This window comes from Ornithorhynchus anatinus, chromosome 1 (assembly GCF_004115215.2).
Source record: "Ornithorhynchus anatinus isolate Pmale09 chromosome 1, mOrnAna1.pri.v4, whole genome shotgun sequence".
NCBI classification, from domain to species: domain Eukaryota; kingdom Metazoa; phylum Chordata; class Mammalia; order Monotremata; family Ornithorhynchidae; genus Ornithorhynchus; species Ornithorhynchus anatinus.
Genome location: NC_041728.1, coordinates 178,027,838 through 178,045,732, shown reverse-complemented (window position 1 = coordinate 178,045,732; position 17,895 = coordinate 178,027,838). Strand labels below are relative to the sequence as shown.

General features: G+C 47.5%; 1 long non-coding RNA gene across 1 annotated transcript; it reads left to right on the top strand.

Moving 5' to 3' along the window:
• The first annotated feature begins 385 nt into the window (after positions 1-385).
• Positions 386-16,687, top strand: LOC103167950. Its single transcript, XR_003762483.2, has 3 exons — positions 386-570; positions 14,425-14,685; positions 16,367-16,687. It is a non-coding gene; the product is annotated as an uncharacterized LOC103167950 (long non-coding RNA).
• The last annotated feature ends 1,208 nt before the right edge of the window (positions 16,688-17,895 follow it).

Below are 17,895 nucleotides of genomic sequence, written 5' to 3'. Positions count from 1 at the left end.
CAGTGCTCTGCACATAGTAAGTGCTTAACAAATACAAACATTATTATTATTCGCTTGTATCTGCCCCAGCGCTTAGTACAGTGCCTTGTATGTAGTAAGGACTCAACAAATGCCATTAAAAAAAAGATTCGCCCAAGGTCCCACAGTAGATAAGTGGGAGAGCTGAGAATAGAACCCAGGTCCTCTGACTCCCAGGCCCAGGCTCTTTCCACTAGGCCACGCTCCGTCCAGCTTCCAGAACGTGACTCCGCTCCTCCCTTCTGTCCTGCAGCCGAATCCCCTTTCTTTTCCGTGATCGCGTTCACTTGTTCCCCACGGTTCCGCGGCGGGCTTCTCCAGGTCCTGGCCTCGCCTGACCCGACAGGGTGAAGGGCGCCTGGGTCCCCTTCCAGCCCAGAAACGTTGCTATGGTAACCGTGATCCTCTCTGGGCTTTGAACCGGAATAGCCGGTAGGGCACCGGTACCCGAGGAGCGGACAGCACAGCGGGTCAGAGGCTGACGGTGCTCTCCTGATTCCTCTCCGTTTCCTGGAAGGAGCTGAGAGGACTGGCTTGCTTTCAGGGGAGATGGTACGTCAAGCTAGATTTGGTTTTCCTCGGGGCCGTAGATCTCCATTTGGCAGGTCCAGGGGGGTGGTAGGAACAGGCTCCCTCAGGGTTTCATAAAACAGGTTTATTGGTGTCGGGCTGTGGTGTCCCAGGGATGGAGAATGTGCTCTGCGGGTTCTCTGTTGTTCAGGGGAGCATCGGAGCAATCAGTGGAGGGATTAACGGTGATGGATGAATCTCCGGAGAGATGGAGAGGGAGAAAGAGAGAGAGGGGGAGAGAGCAAGAGAGAGAGAGAGGGGCGAAGAGAAGAAGAGAGAAGAGCAAGAGAGGGAGAGAGCAAGAGAGGAGGGAGTGAGGGAGGGACAAAGAGGGAGAGAGAAGGATTTCTGAATGAACATACGCCCTGATGTTGACCTATAAGCATGGTCTAGTGGAATGAGCACAGGCCTGGGAGTCAAAAGACCTGGGTTCTCATCCTAGTTGGCTCAGTGGAAAGAGCCCGGGCTCAGGAGTCAGAGATCAAGAGTTCAAATCCCAGCTCTGCCACTTGTCAGCTGTGTGACTCTGGGCAAGTCACGACTTCTCTGTGCCTCAGTTACCTCATCTGTAAAATGGGGATTAACTGTGAGCCTCATGTGGGACAACCTGATTACCCTGTATCTACCCCAGAGCTCAGAACAGTGCTCTGCACAGAGTAAGCGCTTAACAAATACCAACATTATTATCATTATTATTATTATATGCCTGCTGAGTGACCTTGTGCAAGTCGTTTGGTTTCTCTGTGAATTAGTTTCTTCAGACACCCCACACTTGGGTGCTTTCCTGTAATCTATTTTAATGTCAGTCTCGCCCTTTAGACTGTAAGCGCCTTTAAGCAAGGATTGTGTTCACCATCTCTGTTGCACTGGACTTTCCCTGGTGCTTAGTACAGTGCTCTACACACTCCACTTCTCTGTCCCTCAGTTACTTCATCTGTAAAATGGGGATTAAGGCTGTGAGCCCCATGTGGGACTGGGACTGTGTCAAACCTGATTACCTTGTAGTTACCCCAGTGCTTAGAATAGTGCCTGGTACGTAGTAAGGGCTTAATGAACACCGTGAAAAAAAGAGGAAGAAAGGTATAATAATAATAATGATGGTAGCCGTTATGTGCTTACTATGTTACAGGCACTATACTAAGCGCTGGGGTGGATACAGGTAAATCGAGTTGGAACTAGTCCCTGTCCCAAGTGGGGCTCCCAGTCTTAATCCCCATTTGATGAATGAGGCAACTGAGGCACAGAGAAGTGAAGTGACTTGCCCAGAGTCACACTGCCCCATCCTTCGTTTCTTCGTGCGTCAATCAACCTTCTACAGAAACATTCAGGACAAGTCATCGCCCTCCTCAAAATCTCCATTGGTTGCCTATCCACCACCATATCAAACAAAAAGCTCCTCATCGCTGACTTTAAAGCAGTCCATCACCTTGCCCCTCCTACCTCACCTCGCTTCTCTCCTTCTACAACTCGGCCCTCATACCTCGCTCCTCTAGTACTAACCTTCTCACTGTGCCTCCATCTCTCCATCTTCAAATCCACCTGACAATTAATCCCCCCACTTCAAAGCCTTACTGAAGGCCCATCTCCTCCAAGAGGCCTTCCCAGACTAAGCCCCAGTTTTCCTCATCTCCCACTTCCTTCTTTGTCACCCTGACTCGCTCCCTTTGCTCTTCCCCACTCTCCCAGCCCCACACCACTTATCTGTATTTGTATTTATTTGTATCGATGTCTTTATTTGAATTGATATGAGGTCCGTCTCCCCTTTCTAGACTGTGAACTCCTTGTAGGCAGGGATTGTCACTGTTCACTGTTGTACTTTCTCAAGTGTTTAATACTGTGCTCTGCACACAGTAAGCACTCAATAAACATGATCTTATAGATGTATGAAGTGGCAGAGCCAGGATTAGAACCCATGACCTTCTGACTCCCAGCTCTGTGCTCTATCCACTAAGCCAGGATATGACTGATCTATTAATTGACTCAAATAACAAAGCTAATAATAATAGTGGTATTTGATAAGCGCTTGCTATCTACCAAGCACTGTAATAATAATAATGGTGGTATTCGTTAAGCACTTACTATGTGCAAAACACTGTTCTAAGCTCTCGGGGTGGGGGGGATACAAAGTGATCGGATTGTCCCACGTGAGGGTCACAGTCTTAGTCCCCATTTTACAGATGAGGTAACTGAGGCACAGAGAAGTTAAGTGATGTGCCCAAAGTCACACAGTTGACAAGCGGCGGAGCCGGGATTAGAACCCATGACTTCTAACTCCCAAGCCCGTGCTCTTTCCATCGAGCCACGCTGCCTCTCACGCCGGGGTGGATATAAGCAGTCGGGTTGGACGCAGTCCCTGTCCCATGCTAGGCTCACAGTCTCCGTCTCCATTTTCCAGATGAGGGAACTGAGGCACCGAGAAGTGAAGTCACCTGCCCAAGGTCACCCAGCAAACAAGTGGCGGAGCTGGAATTAGAACCCATGACCTTCTGACTCCAAGACCCGGGCTGTATCTACTATGCCATGCTTTTGCTTCTCAGCGCTTGGGAGAGTACACTGCGGCAGGATTAGGAGACACATTTCCTGCCCATAAGGAGCTTACAGTCTAGAGATAAAATAAGCCGTCTGCTTTGCGGGGGAGGTAGGACCCAGCATGAGCTAGTTAATTATGGAATTATTTATTTATATACTTATTAATTCGTTTCTTCTATTCTCTGTCTCTCCCTCCGGACCGTAAAGTCACTGTGAGCAGGGAATGTGTCTGTTGTATTGTTATATCGTACGCTCCCAAGTGCTTAGTCCATTGATTGAATGTATGAATTGAGTTTATTAAGCATTTGCTCTATGTCAAATGCATTGTTGAGCAAATATGATCTGCCTATGCTTTAGGAGGTTATGTTTCGTTAGCCTATATGTCCCGTATTATCTCTTGTCCCACTAAATTAGGTTGTTTGAATACGTGGGATGTTCTTCATTCCAGAGTACTCTTAGAAGATAATTACCTGTGGCTTGAAACTGTGATTTCCCCCTCTTTGCTCAACGATAATTATAATGATAGTGGTATTTCTTAAGCTCTTATCAATCAATCAAGCATTCTTTTTAAAATGTTCTTTATTAAGCACTTACTATGTGCCAGGCACTATTCTGAGTACTGAGGTAGATACACAGTAAGTGCTCAATAAATACCACCGATTGACTGAGTGCTCCGATTTATCCAGTCAGTCCATGGTTTCTCCTAGGAACAAAAACCGAACAGGATGCAGAGAAGTAAATGTTCAGATTGATTAGACCGTAAGCCCGTCAAAGGGCAGGGACCGTCTCTATCTGTTACCGATTTGTACATTCCAAGCGCTTAGTACAGTGCTCTGCACATAGTAAGCGCTCAATAAATACCATTGAATGAATGAATGATTCAATGACTCTGCCTCAGGTATTGAGTTATATTATTATTATTATTATGGTATTTGTAAGCGCTTACTATATGCCAAGCACTGTTCTAAGCACTGGGGTAGATACAAGGTAATCAGGTTGTCCCACGTGGGACTCACAGTCTTAATCTCCATTTTACAGATGAGGTAACTGAGGCCCAGGGAAGTGAAGTGACTTGTCCAAGGTCACCTAGGAGGTAGACATCAGAGCTGGGGTTAGAACCCACATCCTCTGACTCCCAAGCCTGGACTCTTTCCCCTAAGCCACGCCGCCAAGCTCCCCGTTTCCCGTGGATTTTTATCTGCGGCTTTAGCCCCGTATCAGGGCCGGGAGGGTTGCTCCAATTCTCTTAATTGATTTTAATCCTCAAGGCTGGTCTTTTTCCCTGGCTCCTACACAGGGGCTTTGCTCTCTAATTTATTTTGAAAACCCAGTCAAGCCACTGAAACGAGTGCCGACAATGGATTCTTCTTAATTACCCGATGTTATTTTAAGTGATTTGAAAAGAGACCGGGTAAAACTTCCAAAGGGGACTAAATGACGAATCTGCAAAAGGAAACAATTCATTTCAAGTGGAAAATTATACACATCTAAAACACGGGGTTGACGACATCCCATTAAGAAAGTACCTCAGAGCTGTGAGAAATTCAACAAATATTCCCATCTCAATCAGGCAAAGAGTTGAAAGCTCCATCTTTTCCCTCCCCTTCCCACCCCCAGCCCAAGCCCCGACCCTGCCCAAGGCGAAGCTATTCAAGAAAGAACGGTCGCCACATGGAACATGAATTATTCCTTCACTTACAAGCATCAAGGGGTTTCCTTCTGAGGTTCTATATTTGTGCATTTTCAGGGACAGGGTTTGTTCGAATCCTCCAACACCACACAACCTAAGGGTTGGTTCCTCCACCGTAACCACCGTAATTTACCCGTGAATAGTCCCAAGGGCTCTCTCCGAAGAGGTGGCCAAGATGGCCCGAGTCAAAACGTAGGCTATGGGTGCCTCTGTGACATCGTTGAAGATAAAATAAGAAGCAGCTCCTGGTATCATTTTCCTACGTTCGGAGTTTATAGACAAACACATCGCAGCAAATTATTTGTAAGCACACTTGCATCCCCTGTGTTATTATTCATCCCACACTTAAAAAATTGTGGTCTACCTTGGAGCTTTCTATCTTCAAAGCACTTTCCAAGCATTAACCACAGAGATTAGACCCCATTCCTCACTATAGGCAGGAGAGGCTGCTCCCTCGGGAAGGTTTTGAAAACAGCGAGCAAAGGACAATTTCACATCTAGTGGAAAATCAGATGTCCACGCAGTAGGAGAACTGTGTCTCCTACTGGGTCTGGGCCTCAGAAGGTCATGGGTTCTATTCCCAGCTCTGCCACTTGTCTGCTGTGTGTCCACGGGCAAGTCACTTTGCTTCTCTGGACTTCAGGTACCTCGTCGGTAAAATGGGGATGGAGACCGTGAGCCCCAAGTGGAACGGGGACTGTGTCCAACCTGGATTGTTTGTATCCACTCCAGCGCTTAGCACAGTGCCTCTCACATAGTAAGTGCTTAACAAATAACACCATTATTATTATTAACTGAGCTGGATCACATCTACTAAATCTACTGTATTACACTCTCCCAGGAACTGATTATTCCTAAATTCTATTATTTATTTATATTAATGCCCGTCTTCCCCTCTAAACCACCACTCTCTCCACCTTCAAAACATTATTAAGGTCACATCTCCTCCAAGAGGCTTTCCCCGATTTAGCCCTCTTTTCCCCAGTTTTCTCTCCCTCTGCATCATCTATGCACTTGATCTGTAACCTTTGGACATCTGATATTCACCCCTCTTTCAACTCCACAGAATGTATGTACATATCTTTAAGTTATATATTATAAATTATTCATTTTAATGTCTGTCTTTCATTCATTCATTCAATAGTATTTATTGAGCGCTTACTATGTGCAGAGCACTGTACTAAGCGCTTGGCAGGTACAAATCGGTAACAGATAGAGACAGTCCCTGCCCTTTGACGGGCGCACAGTCTAATCGGGGGAGACGGACAGACAAGAACAATAGCAGTAAATAGAATCAAGGGGATGAACATCTCATTAAAACAATGGCAAATAAATAGAATCGAGGCGATGTACATCTCATTAACAAAATAAATAGGGTAATGAAAATATAGACAGTTGAGCGGACGAGCACGGTGCTGAGAGGAGGGGAAGGGAGAGGGGGAGGAGCAGAGGGAAAGGGGGGAGAAGAGGGTTTAGCCGCGGAGAGGTGAAGGGGCTGGTAGAGGGAGCAGAGGGAAAAGGGGAGCTCGGGCTGGGAAGGCTTCTTGGAGGAGGTGAACTTTAAGTAGGATTTTGAAGAGGGGAAGAGAATGAGTTTGGCGGAGGTGAGGAGGGAGGGCGTCCCGGGACCGTGGGAGGACGTGGGCCAGGGGTCGACGGCGGGATGGGCGAGAACAGGGGACGGCGAGGAGGTGGGCGGCGGAGGAGCGGAGCGTGCGGGGTGGGCACTGGAAAGAGAGAAGGGAGGAGAGGTAGGAGGGGGCAAGGGGATGGACAGCCTTGAAGCCTAGAGTCAGAAGTTTTTGTTTCGTGCGGAGGTCGATAGGCAACCACTGGAGGTTTTTAAGTAGGGGAGTGACAGGCCCAGAGCGTTTCTGCAGGGAGATGAGCCGGGCTGCGGAGTGAAGAATAGACCGGAGCGGGGAGAGAGAGGAGGAAGGGAGATCGGAGAGCGGGCTGACACAGTAATCTAGCCGGGAGATTACGAGAGCCTGTCTTCACGCCTAGACTGTAAGCTTGGTATAGGCAGGGAACATATCTGCTAATTCTCTTGCATTGTACTGTCCCAAGTTCTTAGTAAAGTGCTCCACACATGATAAGTGCTCAATAAATACCACTGATTGATTGTTTGATTGATAGACTGTAAGTTCATCGTAGGCAGGGAAATTTCTACCAACTCTGCTGTATCATATTCTCCCAAGAGCTTAGTTCAGAGGTCTGCAAACAGGAAGTGCTCAAGGAGTGCCACTGATTGATGGAGACAGACATTAATATTAATGAATAATCTATAATATATCATTTATAGATATGTTCATAAGTGCTGGGGAGGTGAGGGTGGATATCCAAAGGTAACAGATCCACGAGATGACACAGAAGGGAGAGGGAGCTGGGAAAAAGAGGGGTTAATCAGGGAAGGCCTCTTAATTCTTCTAGGCCATGCTGCTTCTCAAGTAGTGAAATCTCTCTGTGCCTCAGTTCTTCCTGTGCAAAATGGGGACAAGATACCTGTTTTCCCTCCCTCTTAGCATGTGAGCTTTAATGCTACTATTAATAATAATAATAATAATAGTATTTGAAGTGGATACAAGCAAATTGGGTAGGACACAGTCCCTGCCCCACATAGGGCTCACTCAATCCTCATTTTGCAGATGGGGCGCAGAGAAGTGAAGTGACTTGCTCAAGGTCACACAACAGACAAGTGGCAGAGCCTGGATAAATTATAATAATAATAATGATAATAATGGTATTATTTAAACACTTACTATAAGCCAAGCACTAGAACCCATGACTTTCTGCCTCCCAGGCCCATGCTCTAGCCACTTATAGGAAAAGATCTGTATCTAATTCTGCCCCAGTGATTGAAACATTGAAACTCTCACTAAATCATTTATAATATAATAATTATGGTATTCATTAAACACTTACTATGTGCCAGTCACTATTCTAAGCTCTGGGGTAGATACAAGATAATTGGGTTGGACTCAGTCTTCATCCCACATGGGACCTCACCATCTTAATTCCCATTTTACAGAGGAGGGAGCTGAGGCACACAAGTTAAGTGACTTGCCCTAGGTTACACAGTGATAATAACACTCAGCTCAGCTCTGGGTATTCTCCATCTCCATCCACTCCCTTGGAGATCGCATTCCTTATCAATGACCATTTCTACATGAAAGATTCCCAAATCTATCCCTTTTTTCCCCTATGTACATGCCAGGCATGTACTAAGCACTGGGATAGATACAACCTAATCACAGTGGACACGGTCCTCATCCGACAATAGGGCTCACAGTCTTAATCCGCATTTTACAAATGAGGTAATTGAAGCACAGAGAACTGAAGTGATTTGCCCAAGGTCATACAGCAGACAATTGGCAGAGCTGGGATTAGAACCCAGGTCCTTCTGACTCCCAGCCCCATGTTCTATCCACTAGGTAACACTGCTTCTCTCCAGCCCTCTCTCCTTCTCTGCAGTCTCACACCAGCACATGTCTTCAGGACCTATCCACTCGGATGTCCCATGAACACTCAAATTTAATATGTCCAAAACAGAAGTCCTCATTTTCCCACCCAAACTTGTCCACTCATTGATTTTCCTATCACTGTAGACAATACCACCATCCTACCAGTGTCCCAAGCCTTTAACCTGGGTCATTCTTCTCAACTCATCTCTTTCATGTATCCCACATTTCCAGTCTGCTACAAATCCTTCACAACATCTGTAGAATCCACCTCTTTCTCTCCACTCAAAGTGCTATTATGCTAATCCTTGGGAGAGTACGACACAACAGAGTTAGCAGGCACATTCGCTGCCCATAATGAGCTTTTGCAGTTCAAATATTTTTATTTTATTTGATTTTACTATTAGTTTATCTTAAATGTTTGTCTCTCTCTCTAGAGTGTAAGCTCACCTTGGGCAGGGATCTCTCCCAAGTGCTTAGTACTGTGTTCTGCACACAGTAAGCACTCAAATACTACTGATTAATTGGTTGATAAGCCTCTATGAATTGGCACATCTGCAATAAGTGGTTGGGTTTATTTGTGTGTGTTTCTTACCCCTTATTAAAGGAATCATGAATAATAGTGGTATTGAGGAATCATTATTATTCTTATTATCATTATTGCAGCATTTAAGTGTTCACTACGTGCCAAGCACTGTACTAAGCACGGGGGTAGATACAAGTTAATTGATCAGGAAGATACCCTGGGTCTCATTCTTTCTTTCTTTCTTTCTTTCTTTCTTTCTTTCTTTCTTTCTTTCTTTCTTTCTTTCTTTCTTTCTTTCTTTCTTTCTTTCTTTCATTCAAACATATTTACTGAACACTTTCTGTGCCTAGGAGAGTACGATGCAACAATAAACAGACACATTCACTGCCCACAACAAGCTTACAGTGTAGAGGACGAGAGACAAACGTGAATACAAATGAATAAAATTACAGATATGTACATAAGCGCTTTGGGACTGGTACGGGGGGGATGAGCAAAGGGAAGAAGTCATGGTGACGCAGAAGGGAATGGGAGATGAGGAAAGATTGAGTGGGCTTAGTCTAGGAAGGCCTCTTGGAGGAGGTGTGTCTTCAATAAGGCTTTGAATGGGGGTAGAGTAATTGCTTGTTGGATTTGAAGAGGTGTTCCAGGTTAGAGACAGGATGTGGGCTAGGGGTTAGCAGCAAGACAGGGGAGACTGAGGCACGGCAAGAAGGTTGGCATCAGAGGAGTGAACTATGCAAGCTGGGTTGTTGAAGGAGAGAAGCGAAGTGAGGAAAGAGTGTGGCTCAGTTGAGAGAGCACGGGCTTGGGAGTCAGAGGTCATGGGTTCAAATCCCAGCTCAGCCACTTGTCAGCTGTGTGACTTTGGGCAAGTCACTTAACTTCTCTGTGCCTCAGTTACCCCATCTGTAAAATGGGGATTATGTCTGTGAGCCCCACGTGGGACAACCTGATCACCTTGTATCCACCCCAGCACTTAGAACAGTGCTTTGCATATTGTAAGTGCTTAACAAATGTCATTATTATTATTATTATTATTATTATTATTATCAGGAGGGGACAAGGTGATGGAGTGCTTTAAAGTCAATGGTGAGGAGTTTTTGTCTGATGCAGAGATGGATGGGCAGCCACTGGAGCTTTTTGAGGAGAAGGGTGACATGTCCCTATCATTTCTGTAGTAAAATGATCCAGGCAGTAGAGTGAAGTACGGGCTGGAGTGGGGAAAGGCAAGAGGCTGGGAAGTCAGCAAGGAGACCGATGAAGTAATCCAGGTGGGATAGGATGAGTGACTGTATTAACGTGATACCTGTTTGGATGGAGAGGAAAGGGTGGATTTTAGTAGTGTTGTGAAGGTGGGACCAACAGGATTTAGTGATGGATGGAATGTGTGGGTTGAATGAGAGAGAGGAGTCAAGGATAATGCCAAGGTTATGGGCCTGTGAGACAGGAAGGATGGTGGTGCCGTCTACAGGGATGGGTAAGTTAGGGGAAGGACAGGGTTTGGGCGGGAAGATAAGGAGCTCTGTTTTCATTCAATAGTATTTATTGAGCGCTTACTATGTGCAGAGCACTGTACTAAGCGCTTGGGATGAACAAGTCGGCAACAGATAGAGACAGTCCCTGCCGTTTGACGGGCTTACGGTCTAATCGGGGGAGACGGACAGACAAGAACGATGGCAATAAACAGCGTCAAGGGGAAGAACATCTCGTAAAAACAATGGCAACTAAATAGAATCAAGGCGATGTACAATTCATTAACAAAATAAATAGGGTAACGAAAATATATACAGTCGAGCGGACGAGTACGGTGCTGTGGGGATGGGAAGGGAGAGGTGGAGGAGCGGAGGGAAAAGGGGAAAATGAGGCTTTAGCTGCGGAGAGGTAAAGGGGGGATGGCAGAGGGAGTAGAGGGGGAAGAGGAGCTCAGTCTGGGAACGCCTCTTGGAGGAGGTGATTTTTAAGTAGGGTTTTGAAGAGGGAAAGAGAATCAGTTTGGCGGAGGTGAGGAGGGAGGGCGTTCCGGGACCGTGGGAGGACGTGACCCGGGGGTCGACGGCGGGAGGGGCGAGACCGAGGGATGGGGAGGAGGTGGGCGGCGGAGGAGCGGAGCGTGCGGGGTGGGCGGTAGAAAGAGAGAAGGGAGGAGAGGTAGGAAGGGGCAAGGTGATGGAGAGCCTCGAAGCCTAGAGTGAGGAGTTTTTGTTTGGAGCGGAGGTCGATAGGCAACCACTGGAGTTGTTTAAGAAGGGGAGTGACAGGCCCAGATCGTTTCTGCAGGAAGATGAGCCGGGCAGCGGAGTGAAGAATAGACCGGAGCGGGGCGAGAGAGGAGGAAGGGAGGTCAGAGAGAAGGCTGACACAGTAGTCCAGCCGGGATATAACGAGAGCCCGTAATAGTAAGGTAGCCGTTTGGGTGGAGAGGAGAGGGCGGATCTTGGCGATATCGTAGAGGTGAAACCGGCAGGTCTCGGTAACGGATAGGATGTGTGGGGTGAACGAGAGGGACGAGTCAAGGATGACACCGAGATTGCGGGCCTGCGGGACGGGAAGGATGGTCGTGCGGACCGGGTTTGGGAGGGAAGATGAGGAGCTCAGTCTTGCTCATGTTGAGTTTTAGGTGGCGGGCCGACATCCAGGTGGAGACGTCCCGGAGGCAGGAGGAGATGCGAGCCCGAAGGGAGGGGGAGAGGACAGGGGCGGAGATGTAGATCTGCGTGTCATCTGCGTAGAGATGGTAGTCAAAGCCGTGAGAGCGGATGAGTTCACCGAGGGAGTGAGTGTAAGGCACGTTAAGCTTTAGGTGACAGGAGGACAGCCAAGTAGAGATGTCTTGAAGGCAGGAGGAGATGAGAGCCAACAGCCAAGGCAGGAGGAGGTGAGAGTCTGCAGAGAGGGAAAGGTATCAGGGCTGGAGATATAGATTTGGGTATCATCCATATAGAAGTGGTGACTGAAGCCTTGGGAGCGAATGAGTTATCCAAAGAAGTGGACACAGATGGAGAATAGAAGGGGACTCAGAACTGAACTTTGAGGGAACCCCACAGTTAGGGGATGGGAGGCAGAGGAAGAGCCCGTGAAGGAGTCTGGGAATGAACAGCCAGAGAGGTAAGAAGAGAACCAGGAGAAGACAGAGAGCCAGTGAAGCCAAGGTTGGATAACGTTTCCAGGAGAAGCGGGTGGTCCACAGTGTTGAAGGCAGCGTTGAGGCTCTCGGGCAGCTGAGAGGTCGAGGAGGGTTAGGATGGAGTAGAAGCCATTGCATTTGGCAAGAAAGAGATCATCGGTGACCTTTGAGAGGGCAGTTTCTGTGGAGTGAAAGGGATGGAAGCCAGATCGGAGGGGTCAAGGAGAGAACTGGAGGAAAGGAATTTGAGACAGCAGATGGAGACAATTTGCTCAAGGAGTGTGGAGAGGAAAGGTAGGAAGAGGTGGGCTGATAACTGGAGGGAGCCATGGGGTCAAGGGAGGGTTTTTTTAGGATAAGGCAGACGTGGTCATGTTCAAAAGCAGTGGGGAAGAAAGCACTGGAGAGAGAACCATTTAAGATGGCTGTTAGGGAGGGAAGAAGGGAGAGTGTGGGAGTTTTGATAAGGTGTGAAGGAATGGGATAAGATGCATAAGTGGAGGGAGTAGCTTTGGAGAGGAGGAAAGAGGTCTTCTCCAGAGAAACTGCTGGGAAAAATGGGAGCGTCGAAGAGGGGACAAAAGGGGGAGGGACTGAGGAGGGGCAGGGGCAATTGAGGCCTCAAGTCTAAGAGGGAGAGAGAATGGGTATAGATCCCCATTTTACAGAGGAGAAAACCGAGGTACAGAGAAGTCAAATGACTTGCCCAGTGTAACACTGTAGGTAAGCAGCACAGTCCAGGACTAGGACCCAGGTCCTCTACTTCCCAGATCTGCGCTCTTTCCTGTAGCCCATGTTTCTCACTCTATTTGTGTTTCAAGCAGTTGCAACTAAACTAAAGGATGGGTTCACTATTGACTTGAAAGCTGTCCATCACCTGACCCCCTCCTACCTCACCTCCCTTCTCTCCTTCTACAGCTCAGCCAGCACACTCCGCTCCTCTGGTGCTACTAACCTCCTCACTGGGCCTCCTTCTCACCTGTCCCTCCGTCGACCCCTGGCCCACGTCCTCCCTCTGGCTTGGAACGCCCTCCTTCCTGAGCTCCTTATCCTCCCTCCCAAACCCTGTCCGCTTTGCTGTCACTGTGGATGGTACGACCATCCTTCCCCTCTCTCAAGCCCACAACCTTGGTGTCATCCTTGACTCAGCTCTCTCATTCACCCCACACATCCAATCCGTCACAGAGGCCTGCCGGTCTCACCTTTATAATATCGCCAAGATCTGCCTTTTCCTCTCCATCCAAACGGCTGTCTGGTACAGGCTCTCATAATATCCCGGCTGGATTATTGTGTCAGCCTTCTCTCTGACCTCCTTTCCTCCTGACTCTCCCCACTCCAGTCTATTCTTCACTCCGCTGCCCGGCTCATCTTCCTGCAGAAACGCTCTGGGCACATCACTCCCCTTCTTAAAAACCTCCAGTGGTTGCCTATCGACCTCCGCACGAAACAAAAACTTCTCACTCTTGGTTTCGAGGCTCTCCATCACCTTGCCCCCTCCTACCTCTCCTCCCTTCTCTCTTTCTACCGCCCACCCCGCACGCTCCGCTCCTCTGCCGCTCACCTTCTCACCATCCCCCGTTCATGCCTATCCCGCCGTCGACCCCTGGCCCACGTCCTCCCGCTGTCCTGGAATGCCCTCCCTCCTCACCTTCGCCAAACTAACTCTCTTCCCCTCTTCAAAGTCCTACTGAGAGCTCACCTCCTCCGGGAGGCCTTTCCACACTGAGCTTCCCCTTTTCCCTTTGCTGCCTCTCTTCCCCCCCTTCACCTCCCCTCAGCTAAGCCCTCTTTTCCCCCTTTCCCTCTGCTCCTCCCCCTCTCCCTTCCCTTCCCCTCAGCACTGTGCTCATTTGTATATATTTTTATTACCTTGTTTACTTTGTTAATGAGGTGTACATCCCCTTGATTCTATTTATTGTGATTAAGTTGTCTTGTTTTTGTCCGTCTGTCTCCTCCGATTAGACTGTAAGCCCGTCAATGGGCAGGGATTGTCTCTATCTGTTGCCGAATTGTACATTCCCAATGCTGAGTACAGTGCCCTGCACATAGTAAGCGCTCAATAAATATTATTGAATGAACATCTGCCAAAGTAGCACACTTCCCCCCCTTCAAAGCCCTACTGAAAGTTCACCTCCTCCAGGAGACCTTCCTGGACTAAGCCCCCCTTTTCCTCTGCTCCCTCTCCCCTCCCCATCACCCCCACTTGCTCCGTCTGCTCTACCTTCTTCCCCGCCCCACAGCACTTGTGTGTATATATATGTACATATTTATAAATCTATTTTATTAATGATGTGAATATATCTATAATTCTATTTATTTATATTGATGCTATTGATGCCTGTTTACTTGTTTTGATGTCTGTCTCCCCCCTTCTAGACTGTGAGCCTGTTGTGGGCAGGGATTGTCTCTATTTGTTGTTGAATTGTACTTTCCAAGCACACAATAAGCACTCAATAAATACTACTGAATGAATATTTTTTTTTTCCCTTTTATATCTTGGCAGATCCATCCCTGACATGAGGAAGTCTGAAGCAGAGTTCCTTGGTGCCAAAGCAGAGAAGAAGGGGGCAGGAGCATCCAGGATATAAACTGGAACGAATGGGCTGTGGCACGTAAAGCACAGGGCATTTTATTAAGATGAAGAGAGAAGAATATTGTGAGGTTGGCTGATCCCCCGTGACATTCCAGAGAGAGGACATTCATGAGGAGGGGAAGCAAACAAGACTAGAAGCAGCTGGAAGGAAAGCATCCTCTGTGTTTAAAGGTATATTTGCTTCTGGTGGGCAGTTTTGGGGTTGGAGGAGGAGGGAATTAGGAGGTGGGAGGCAGAGGAGGAGACTGAGAAGGAGATTGAGAATAAACGGCCAGAGAGATGAGAGGAAAATCAGGAGAGGGCAGAGCCAGTGAAACCAAGGTTGGTTATCATTTCCAGGAGATTAAAATAAAAATGGTGGTATTTATTAAGCGCTTACTATGTTCAGGTCACTGTTCTAAGCGGTGAGGGGATACAAGGTGATCAGGTTGTCCCTTGTGGGGTTCACAGCTTTCATCCCCATTTTACAGATGAGGTAACTGAGGCCTAGAGAAGTTAAGTGACTTGCCCAAAGTCACACAGCTGGCAAGCGGCGGAGCCGAGATAAGAACCCATGACCTCTAGACTCCCAAGCCTGGGCTCTTGTAAGAACCCATGACCTCTAGACTCCCAAGTCTGGGCTCTTGCCACTGAGCCACGCTGCTTAGTGATCGTTAGCGTCCTAGGCAACTGAGAGGTCGAGGAGGATTAGGATGAAATGGGGGCCGTTAGATTTGATTCAGGCAGCAGGGTGACGTGTCTCAGTGGGAAGAGCACGGGCTTGGGAGTCAGAGGTCATAGGTTCGAATCCCAGCTCTGCCGCTTGTCAGTTGTGTGACTGTGGGCAAGTCAGTTAACTTCTCTGTGCCTCAGTTAGCTCATCTGTATAATGGGCATTAAGACTGTGAGCCCCACGTGGGACAACCTGATTCCCCTGTGTCTACCCCAGCGCTTAGAACAGTGCTCTGCACATAGTAAGTGCTTAACAAATACCAACATTATCATTATTAAGTGTGGACTGGAGTGGGCAAAGAGCTCTGGAGTAGATGCAAGCAAATCAGGTTGGACACAGTCACTGTCCCCACACAGGACACTCAGTCTTAATCCCCATTTCATCGATAAGGTAAAGAGGCCCAGAGAAGTTAACTGATTTGCCCAAGGTCACACAGCACACCAGTGGCAGATTAGCACCCACATCCTTCTGAGTCCCAGGCTCATGCTCTATCCACTAGTCCACGCTGCTTCTCGGTTTCTAATCCCCACTCCACCACTTGTCTGCTGGGTGACCTTGCACAAGTCACTCCATTTTTCATTTGAAAAATGAAGATAAAATACCTGTTCTCCCTCTTTCTCAGTCTGTGAGTCACAAGAGGAACAGAAACCATGTGCCATCTGACTGTGCTGTGTCAAGTTGGGCATGTCACTTCTCTATGCCTCAATTACCTCATCTGTAAAATGGGGATTAAAGGTGTGAGCCCCATGTAGGACAGGGACTGTGTCCAAACTGATTACCTTGTATCTATCCCAGTCCTTCAAACAGTGCTTGGCACATAGTAAGCACTTAAATACCACAATTATCATTATTATTATCCCACCCTCAGCCCCTCAGCACTTATGTCCGTGTCTGTAACGTACTTCTGCATATCACTGTCTTAGAACAGTGCTTGACGTTCTGACCCCAGTGCTTAGATCAGTGCTTGACACATAGTAAACACTTAACAAATACCATTGTTATTATTATTATTATTATTATATCTATCCTAGTGCTTAGCAGCGTGTTGGTACACTGTATGCACTTAAGAAATACCAAACTTACGATTACCTCGCTATATTGCTGAGTGTTTTTTTCTTTTCTGCCTTTCCAACCCTGCAGAAAGGATATGCGGAGAGAAAGGTGAATTTCTCAGCCTCAGAGGATCCAAGCCCAGACATGTTTAACGGCCAAGATTTCACCGAAGGCTTAAAAGCCCAAATTCTCTGTCAGTACCTTCTCCTTCTGGAGTCAAGAGGATCAGGAATGGAAAGCCCAGCTTTAAAGAGGCCCTGTCAAGAGGAAGAAATATATATATATATGTTCCTTAAGGATCATCATATCAAATGCTGCCTTAGATGAGCCTTGTGTCAATCATCTGGGGATCAAATCTTCAGTGGACAGACAGCTTGTTAAAAATACACTCTTCTGCGGTTCACTCCTCCGTGGCTTGTCAGCTTTCCTTTCCTTTCTCACATTGTGTATTCTGTTTCTCATGCTGTGGCGCGTGTAATGACCTTTTTTTCCTCACGATATTTGTTAAGCACTTATTAAGTGCCAGGCTCTGTTCTAAGCACCGGGGTAGATAATAATGATAATAATTGTTAAGCGCTTACTATGTGCCAAGCACTGTTCTAAGATACAAGGTAATCGGGTCAGACACAGTTCAAGTCCCACATGGGGCTCATAGTCTTAATCCTCATTTAACAGATGAGGTAACTGAGGCTCAGAGAAGTGAAGCGACCTACCCCAGGTGACGCAGTCAAGTAAATCGGGGAGGATCAGGATGCAGGAGGGGCCGCTGGATTTGTTCCAGGCGGCAGAGTGAATTATGGAGTGGAATTAGAACCCAGGTACTCCTTATTCCCTGGCCCGTGCTCTATCCAGTAGGCCATGCTGCTTCTCTAAGTGACTTGTCTAAGGTCTCACAGCAGACAAGTGGAGGAGCCAGAATTAGAACCCAGGTCCCTCGGATTCCCAGGCCCGTGCCCTATCCTCTAGGCCACACTGCTTCTCATGGCCTTCCTTCCAAATTGTCCCCAGGGGAATCACGGTCACCAGGTCAGTCGGCTAAGTGGCCGCGGGCGGCCATTTTTCAGCCGAAGAGGTCCGAGTCACCTTTTCGACTCCCCACTCGTGGCTCAGAGCTTTAAAAACAAGTGAAAAAAAAACCCCCATTTCTTTTCCATTCTCGCTTTCCCTTTCAAGAGGGGCAAGAGAGAGACAGCTCAGAAATTACCATATTTATTGCACATTCCTAATGAATGTGAAATGCCATCTTTTAAAAATTCTTCACAGCCCCACTCTCCGCTCCGGCAGTTTGTAAACTGATAAATGCGATTAGTACTGCATTATGGTGGTGATGAAAGCGGTCGTCAGACTGTGGAAAGCTCAGAGAGAAATGATGAGAGGACTGGGGCATTGGAAGCGATTCTGGGTAAGGCCATGCTTTATCTCAGGTGATCATTCAATGCTATTTATTATGTGCAGAGCACTGTACTAAGCGTTGCGAGAATCAGTGTGGCTTAGTGAGTTGAGTCCAGGCCTGAGAGTCTACTGTGTGCAGATCACTGTCATAAGTGCTTGAGAGAGTAATAATAATAATAATAATGATTATGGTATTTAAGTGTTTACTATGTGCTGAGCACTGT